At 46.1% G+C, this 9966-nt stretch overlaps 1 pseudogene; it reads left to right on the forward strand.

The window, feature by feature from the left end:
• The first annotated feature begins 512 nt into the window (after window positions 1-512).
• Window positions 513-9966, forward strand: part of LOC119471233 — an 18617-nt pseudogene continuing 9163 nt past the window's right edge.

Here is a 9966-nt window from a genome sequence, read left to right on the forward strand (position 1 = left end):
TAGTGAAACTCCGTCTCTACTAAAAATACAAAAATTAGCTAGGCGTGGTGGCAGGTGCCTGTAATCCCAGCTACTAGGGAGGCTGAGGTGGGAGAATTGCTTGAACCTGGGAGGTGGAGGCTGCAGTGAGCCAAGATTACGCCACCGCACTCCAGCCAGAGAAACAGTGAGACTCTGTCTCAAAGAGAGGGAAAGAGGAAGGGAGTTCCGGGCTGTAGGAACCGCTGGGAAGTGGGAAGGAGAAGGCAAAGGAAGCTAATGTGGATGAGGAAGAGGGTGGTGCAATATTCTTCTGAAGAGCTAGGCAGGGACTTGTTCACTCAGGACCTTGCAGGATTCTTAAGGCACCATCTTCATGGTTGGCAAAGAGAAGTTGAGTCTGCAGACCCTAACAGAATCTGACTAGTCCAGGGATCAGTGCCCAAGTCAACAATTGTGCAATAAGATCATTCCAGTTTGGGTGGTAATTAATCCAGCCAATCAGCTCTCCCCTGGCATGCGTTCCACTGTCCATGGTTCTGAAGTATCTTTGCAAAATAAGACTGCTGATCCTAATCACCAGGTTGGAGACATAACCCAGTGTATTAGATAGCTACTGCTGTGTAACAAACCATCACAAACTTAGTGGCTCGAAACAACAGTCATTCGTTATTTCATGGTGTCTGCACATCAGGACTCTGGGCAAGATTTATCCGGATTCTATTCTCGTGGGTACACAAGGTGTTCAGCAAGTCGTGTTTTCATGTTTAAACTCCTTAATGTTGTCAGAATTCACTTCCTTGCAGCGTAGAACTGAGGTCCCTGGTTTTTTTTGTTGTTGTTGCATTGTTGTTGTTTTTTTAACTCATTGCTAGCCGGGATCACTCTGCTCCTAGAAGATGTTCTTGAGTTTTTGTCATGTGGTCCCTACCATCTTTAAAGCCAGCAATGACAGGTCAAATCCTCCTCAAGGTCTGAATCTCTCTGGCTTCTGACTTTCTGGATATTTGACTTCTACATTCAGATTTAAAGAGCTTGTGTGATTAACTCATGCTCACCTGTACAATTCCCCTTTGATTAATTTGAAGTCAATTGAGGAACTGGCTCCAGCTGCAATGTGGTGCAGTGCTGAGGAGCTAAGGCCATGGCCACCTCAATTCCAGACTGCCCAGTGAGCAGCATGGCCAGAACCATCAGCCAGAGCAGCCCTGGAGCAGAAGCAGCAGCCGCCACCATTTGCAAAGCCCAGCTGAACTGCCTTTGGCATTATTGATGCCGCTGAATGGGTTGAAGGAGGAAAACAAAGAGCCCCTCATCCAGCTCTGGGTCAAGGCTGGCAGTGATGGTGAAAGCACAAGAATCTGCCTTTTTTCCAGAGGTTCCTCATGATTCTTTAGTTCAAAGGAGTTGTCTTTAGAGTCACAACTGTTGATCTAAAAAGGAAACCTGCAGATCTGCAAAACTTGGTTCCTGGGAACTGTAGAGCACGTTGTGGCCAGATGTAAGGCTGAGTGCCCCACAGGGTCGTAGGGTTAGCCTTATGCTGTGCTGAGGTGCAGGATCTGAGAAATAAAGAGACAGGACACAGAAGTACAAGAAAATGCAGCTGGGCTCGGGGGGCCACGCCACCTATAAGCAGAGTTAGGCAAGGACCCAAATGTCCAGAAGCATGAGTATTTATTATGTATAGGTTAGGGGACAGGGCAGTGAGTGAAATCATCTTTAAGGATAGTGATAGGGTCGTGAGCAATAAAACATGGGGTCCACCCCTATTAGGTCACCGAGGCTTGAAGGTGGGCCATGCGCAGTGAAGAGGGTGCAGTGTGTGATACTTCTATCTATGGGAAAACTACTTCTAAGAAGATTTATAGAAGGATACTTTAAGTCACATAGCAGTGACAGAGGTGTCAAGGTTACCGCCACCTTCTGGCAGCTTCCAATGGATTCTATGGGAAGATGCTTCTCAAGCAGCACAGTAGCAAGAGCTGATAAAGTTCACAGTCACCAAGGTGGATTGCTGTTCTGAGGGCAGCCTTCCACAAGAACTGGAGCAAGGTCCCACAACTCCTTTATCAGGAGGAGTGGCTCTCGCCCCAAGCCTGCCATACAGCGGGTATCTTTACAATACTGAACGCTGCTGCCTGGGCCATGGATTCTTGTCCTGGTATAACTGTTTTGCCCTTAATTCATGCTCTGCACTGTGTCTGCTCTAGGCATTCCTCCGATTATAAGCTGCTTATCCCTTAATTCATACTCTGACTGTGTCCACTCTAGGCATTCCTCCTATTATGAACTAAGATATAGTTACAGGTATATATGTAGGGAAATGTTCTTTAGGCACTCATACTATCAACTATTATATGATTATATATAGAGCATTATATAAAGGGACTCTTCAAGCCCTATTTCTATAAACTAATATATGATTATGTAAAGGTTTATATAAAAGGAAATAGCTGAGTAGTAACTCTATAAAGTGAGATATTCCTCAAGCCCTAACTGTGCCAGAGTTCTGCTTAGCTCTCATTCCTCTGTGCCTATATGGGGGGTTACCCACAGGAACCACCCAGCACTTACAACTTTCAACAGTGAAGTCAAATAAGATTGAGGAATCTCTTGAAGAAGACTTAGGGCCTCCCAGGTATTTAAAGCTTTCACCTAAACACCCAAAATCAAATATTGCTGGAATGGACATCTTTGCCAAATTCTCTGCATATTTCAAGAATTCAAGGCCAGAGGTTAATGAAGCAGAAGTGAGGGGTCTCTTTAAAAACCTGCAGAAAATAGTGATTCTTAAAAAGCCAAGAAACAACAGAGGCTGGTGAGGTTGCTGAGAAAAAGAAACACTTTACACTGTTGGTGAGAGTGTAAATTAGTTCACCCATATGGGAGACAGATCTTTGAGATTCCTCAAAGATCTAGAAGCAGAAATGCCATTTGACTCAGCAATCTCATTACTGGGTACATACCCAAAAGAATATCCTCATTCTATTATAAAGATACATGCATGTATATGTTCACTACATGCATGTATATGTTCACTACAGCACTATTCACAATAGAAAGACATGGAATCAACCCAAATGCCCATCAATGATAGACTAGATAAAGAAAATGTGGTACACGTACACCATGGAATAGTATGCAGCTATGAAAAGGAACAAGATTATGTCTTTTGCAGGGACATGGATTGAGCTGGAGGCAGTTATTCTCAGCAAACTAAGACGGGAACAGAAAATCAAACATCCCATGTTCTCACTTATAACTGTGAGCTGAACAATGAGAACACATGGACACAGGAAGGGGAACAACACACTGGGGCCTTTCGGGGTGGAGAGACGAAGAACATCAGGAAGAACAGCTAATGAATGCTGGGCTTAATACCTAGGTGATGGGTTGATCTGTGCAGCAAATTGCCATGGCACACATTTACCTATGTAACAAACCTGCACATCCTGCACACGTACACCGTCTTTTTTTTCTTTTTTTGAGATGGAGTTTCCCTCTTGTTGCCCCCGAGAGCAATGGTGCAATCTCAGCTCACTGCAGCCTCCACCTCCCAGGTTCAAGTGATGCTCCTGCCTCAGCCTCCCGAGTAGCTGGGACTACAGGTGACTGCCACCACACCTGGCTAATTTTTGTATTTTTAGTAGAGACGGGGTTTCACCATGTTGGCCAGGCTGGTCTTGAGCTCCCGACCTCAAGTGATCCACCCTCCTCCATCTCCTAAAGTGCTGGGATTACAGGTGTGAGCCACTGCACATGGCCTTAAGTGGCTGTTTTTAAAAAGAAATTCTTAATTTGAGTCTTGTAAAATTAAACTTGTACCAGTCCTATTACTATTTCACTTTCAAGTATTTTCCCCAAGAGAAATGAACACCTGTTGACAAAACAGGTACCCATCAGTGTTTATAGCAACATTATTCCTAAGTTGCAAAGGGCAGAGACACCCCAAGTGTTCATCAACTGGAGAATACATAAACCATGCTCCATTCATGCCATGAAATTTTTTTATTTGACAATAAAAGAATGAACTGTTACAATGCATAACGTGTACGAATCTGAGAAACAGTTTGACAGAGCCAGACACAAATAATACACATTTGGCTGGGTGCAGTGGCACACATCTGTAATCCCAGCCGTTCGGGAGCCTGAGGCAGGAGGTGCTTAATAGGAGGTGCTACAGGGAGTGAACTTTTTGGGTTTTGAGTGTTTGTTTTATGGTTTTTTGTTTTTGTATTTTTGAGATGGAGTCTTACACTGTGGCCTGGGCTGGAGTGCAGTGGCGCAATCTTGGCTCACTATAACCTCCGCCTTTCTGGGTTCAAGTGATTCTCCTGCCTCAGCCTCCCGAGTAGCTGGGATTACAGGTGCACCACCATGCCAGGCTAATTTTTGTATTTTTAGTAGAGACAGGGTTTCACCATGTTGGCCAGGCTGGTCTCAAACTCCTGACCACAGGTGATCCGCCTGCCTCTGCCTCCCAAAGTGCTGGGATTACAGGCATAAGCCACCGCACCAGGCTGATGATTAATTTTGTGTCACCTTATCCAGCACACATGATGTTCAGACATTTGTTTAAAAATATTACTCTGGGCCAGGCATGGTGACTCATGCCTGTAATCCCAGCACTTTGGGAGACAGAAGCTGGTGAATCACTTTAGGTCAGGAGTTCAAGACCAGCCTGGCCAACATGGTGAAACCCTGTCTCTCCTAAAAATACAAACAATTAGCCAGATGCAGTGATGCATGCCTGTAGTGCCAGCTACTCAGGAGGCTGAGGCTGGAGAATCACTTGAACCCAGGAGGCAGAGGTTGCAGTGAGCCAAGATTGTGCCACTGCACTCCAGCCTGGGTGACAGAGAGAGACTCCATTTCAAAAAAAAAAAAAAAATTTATTCTGGATGTCTCTATGAGGGTGATACAGTTCGGATATTTGCCACCTCCAAATCTTATGTTGAAAAGTAACCCTGGCCTGGCGCAATGGTTCACGTCTGTAATCCCAGCACTTTCTGAGGCCAAGGCAGGCAGATCACCTGAGGTCAGGAGTTCGAGACCAGCCCGGCCAACATGGTGAAACCCCATCTCTATTAAAAATACAAAAGATTAGCTGGCATTGTGGTGGGGGGCTGTAATCCCAGCTACTTGGGAGGCTGAGGTAGGGAGAATCCCTTGAACCCAGGAGGCGGAGGTTGCAGTGAGCTGAGACTGCACCACTGCACTCCAGTGTGGGTGAAAGAGTGAGACTCCATCTCAAAAAAATAAAAGAAAAAAAGAAAAGTACTCCTCAGTGTTGGAGGTGGGGCTTTGTGGGAGATGATTGGACCATGAAGGCAAATCCCTCACGAATGGTTTAGCACCATCCCTTTGGGGATAAGCCTGTTCACTCTCCCTTCATGCAAGATCTGGCTGTTTAAAAGCATGTAGCATCTCCTTCCTCTCTCTCTCTCATTTCTGTTCTTACTATGTAACATTCCTTCTCCCCTTTCATCTTCTGCCATGACTGTAAGCTTCCTGAGGCTTCACCAGAAGCAGGTGCCAATACCATACTCCCTGTACACCAGGCAGAACCTGAGATCAGCAGTTCAAGACCAGCCTGGGTAACACAGTAAAGCCCTGTCTCTACTAAAAATACAAAAATTAGCCAGGCATGGTGGTATACACCTCTAGTCCCAGCTACTTGAGAGGCTGAGGCAGAAGAATCGCTTGAACCCAGGAGCTTGATTCCAGTCTGGACTGCATAGTGAGACCTCATCTCCATTAAAATACAAAAATTAGCCAGGCATGGTGGTATACACCTCTAGTCCCAGCTACTTGAGAGGCTGAGGCAGAAGAATCGCTTGAACCCAGGAGCTTGATTCCAGTCTGGACTGCATAGTGAGACCTCATCTCCATTAAAATAAATAAATATATATATTTTTTAATTTTAAGAGCTCTAGCAGTTTGGCATGTTGCCTGAATCATAGACCAGAAAGTGACCTACACCAAATGAAGTTGGAATACCAGAACTACCTTGGTACACGAAGAGGGAAGGGATAAATGGTTAGGATACAAGCCTGGGAGCAGTGGCTCACACCTGTAATCCCTGCACTTTGGGAGACCGAGGTGGGAAGATTGCTTGAGGCCAGGAGGTTGAGGTCACAGTGAGCCAAGATCTTGCCATTGCACTCCAGCCTGGGTCACAGGGCAAGACTCCATCTCAAAAGTAAAATAAAATAGGCTGGGTGCTGTGGCTCATGCCTGTAAGCCCAGCACGTTGGGAGGCCGAGGCAGACGGATCACCTGAGGTCAGGAGTTTGAGACCACCCTGGCCAACATAGTGAAACCCCATCTCTTCTAAAAATACCAAAAATTAGCCGGGCACAGTGGCAGGCACCTGTAATCTCTGCTACTTAGGAGGCTGAGGCAGGAGGATCGCCTGAACCTGGGAGGCAGAGGTTGCAGAGAGCCAAAATTGTGCCACTGCATACCAGCCTGGGCAACAGAGAGAGACTCTGTCTCGAAAATAAATTAGTTCAGAAATTACAATGGAAACTACCGTCACTGAAACTGGAAACCTAAATATTATGGGGATAACAGGGTACCAGGATATCAGGGGTCTCTTGTCCCCACTTAGTCACCAGTGGTAAGGTACATAGTTACCATAATTAACAGAAACTCAAAGCAGCCATTGGAACAGTTTAACTGGGAAGTTGTTTACTGAATTCTTTTTTTTTTTTTTTTTTTCTTTTTTTTCTTTTTTTGACCAACACTCACTCTCTCGCCCAGGCTAGAGTGCTGTGGCATGATCTCGGTTCACTGCAACCTCCACTTCCCAGGTTCAAGTGATTCTCCTGCCTCAGCCTCCCAAGTAGCTGGGATTACAGGCCCACACCATCACGGCCTGGCTAATTTTTGTATTTTTAGTAGAGACGGGGTTTCACCATGCTGACCAGACTGGTCTCAAACTCCTGGCCTCAAGTGATCCACCTGCCTTGGCCTCCCAAAGTGCTGGGATTACAGGCATGGGCTACCTCGCCTGGCCTAAGTTCTTAATTAATTTTTATAAGCAGAAACATTCTAAGTCAATAAACAAAAATCTAACTTGAATCACAAAAACAGAGTCACAGGCTGGGCACAGTAGTTCACACCTGTAATCCCAGCACTTTTGGGAGGCAGGGGCTAGAGGATCACTTGACCCCAGGAGTTCAAGTGCAGCCTGGACAACATAGTGAGACCCCCGTCTCTACAAAAAATAATTTTAAAAAGATTAGCCGTGTGTGGTGGTACACATCTGTAGTCTCAGCTACTCAGGAGGCTGAGGCAGGAGGATCAGTTGAGCCCAGGAGGTGGAGACTGCAGTGAGTTATGATCATGCCACTGCACTCTATCCTGGGGGACATAGTGAGACCCCGTCTCCAAAACAACAGAGTCACAGCCTTTCAATCAGTTCCCAAGACTTGAGCTAATTTATAGACCCAGAATGCTTTGAACGAAGGGGAGGCCACGCCCCCTTAAGAACAGGCTCAAGCACACTGCCAAAATGTTGTCGTGTTCATCTTTCTTCCATTATTCCCCAAAGGGACTAAAACCTTTTACTGTTGACTGTGCGTGGTCAAAATGAAATCAAAACTTTTCAGGGATTGCTGTACACTGGTTCTAAATGCTAATTTCAAGAGACTGAAAATAGCACTGTGGTCTACCAGTCAAAGGGTAAAGGTTTATGGAGGTCAGGTGATAGTGTACACTTTTAAGCTTAATGAATAATTAGTTGATCGCAGCTGCTGTACCAGATATGGTTTCAGTGCTTGAACAATCAACACGTCCCCTGGTACCTAGTGTGCAGCTATTGATCCGGTCAGTGCTTTTTTGTCTTTGTGTTTTTTCTGAAATGGGGTCTCACTCTGCCACCCAGGCTGGAGTGCAGTGACACAATTTCAGCTCACTACAACCTCTGCCTCCCAGGCTCAATTGATCCTCCCACCTTAGCCTCCCAAGTAGCTAGGACTACAGGCACACACCACCATGCCCAGCTCATTTTTAATATTTTTTGTAGAGATGAGGTTTTGGCATGTTGCCCAGGCTGGTCTCAAACTCCTGAGCTCAAGCAATCCTCCCGTCTTGGCCTCCCAAAGTGCCGGGATGACAGGCATGAGCCACTGCATCCAGTCTGGTACGTGGTTTTTTGCTCCATACATTTGTAAAGAATACCAGAAGTAGATGGCATTCATCCAGCAAGGCCAGCAATATACCTTCACAATCCTGCTGTATGACTACATACACACTCCAGCTTTACATCATACTTTTTATTTTATTTTATTTTTTTAAGATGAGGTTTCACCATGTTGGTCAGGCTGGTCTTGAACTCCCGACCTCAGGTGATCCACCCGCCTTGGGCTCCAAAGTGCTTGGATTACAGGTGTGAGCCACCACGCCGGCCTTTACATCATACTTTACTTTGCAAAGGGTTTTTTTTTTTTTTTAATAATTTCAACTTTTTTTAATTTATTTATTTTTTGAGATGGAGTCTCACTCCCATCACACAGACTGGAGTGCAGTAGCACGATCTCAGCTCACTGCAACCTACATCTCCCAGGTTCAAGCAATTCTCCTTCCTCAGGCTCTGGAGTCGCTGTGATTATGGGCATGCATCACCGCACCTGGCTAATTTTTTTTTTCACTTTTAGTAGAGACAGGGTTTCACTATGCTGGCCAGGCTCGTCTCAAACTCCTGACCTCAGGTAATCCACCCGCCTCGGCCTCCCAAAATGCTGGGATTACAGGTGTGAGCCACCGTGCCTGGCTTAGGAACTAACATTGAAATCAGAAGAGTTTCAGGAAAGTCCCTGGGAGACCCTCCATCATGCGGGTGGGCCTCAACCAATCAGTTGATGGCTTTAAAAGAAAAAGACTGGGCTGGGCGCAGTGGCTTACACCTGTAACCCTAGCACTTTGGGAGACTGAGGTGGGTGGATCACCAGGTCAGGAGTTCCATACCAGCCTGACCAACATGGTGAAACCCCATCTCTACTAAAAATACAAAAATTAGCCAGAAATGGTAGCATGTACTTGTAATCCCAGCTACCAAGAGGCTGAGGCAGGAGAATCACTTGAACCTGGGAAGCAGAGGTTGTGGTGAGCTGAGATCACATCATTGCACTCCAGCCTGGGCAACAAGAGCGAAACTCCATCTAAAAAAAAAAGACTGAAATCTACCACAGGGAGAAGGAGTCCTGTCTCTAGTCTCTGCTTCAGATTCAACAGCTCTCCCTGGGTCTCCAACCTGCCCTGCAGATTTCAGACTTGCCAACCCCATCAATTGTGTGAGACAATTTCTTAATATATCCCTCTCCCTCTCCCGTCTCCCTCTCTCTGTCTCCCTTTCTCCCTCCCCTCCCCTCTCTCTCCACCGCCCTGCCTCCCTCCCTCTCCCCTTCCCTAACCCACTATATATGCATATCCACAGGGGTTACACAGTCTCTGTTACAGCTACTTAACCCTGTTATTGTAGCATGAACGCAGTTATAGACATTACATAAACAAATGATCATGGTTGTCTTCCAATCAAACTGCACTCAAAAAATGGACAAGTCCAGGCACAGTGGCTCACACCTGTAATCCCAACACCTTGGGGAACCAAGGCAGGCAGATCGCTTGAGCTCAGGAGTTCAAGACCAGCCTGGACAACATGGTGAGATCCCATCTCTACAAAAAAAAATCAGGTCATCGCTACAAAAAAATCAGGTCAGGCACCATGGCTCACGCCCATAATCCCAGCACTTTGGGAAGCCGAGGTGGGCAGATCACAAGGTTAGGAGTTTGAGACCAGCCTGGCCAATATGGTAAAACTCTGTCTGTGCTAAAAATATGAAAATAAGCCAGGAGTGGTGGCGGGCACCTGTAGTCCCAGCTACTTGGGAGGCTGAGGCAGGTGAATCATTTGAACCTGGGAGGTGGAAGTTGCAGTGAGCCAAGATTGAGCCACTGAGCTCTAACTTGGGCAAGACA

This window comes from Cebus imitator, unplaced genomic scaffold, assembly GCF_001604975.1.
Source record: "Cebus imitator isolate Cc_AM_T3 unplaced genomic scaffold, Cebus_imitator-1.0 Scaffold53, whole genome shotgun sequence".
Classification (NCBI taxonomy): Eukaryota; Metazoa; Chordata; class Mammalia; order Primates; family Cebidae; genus Cebus; species Cebus imitator.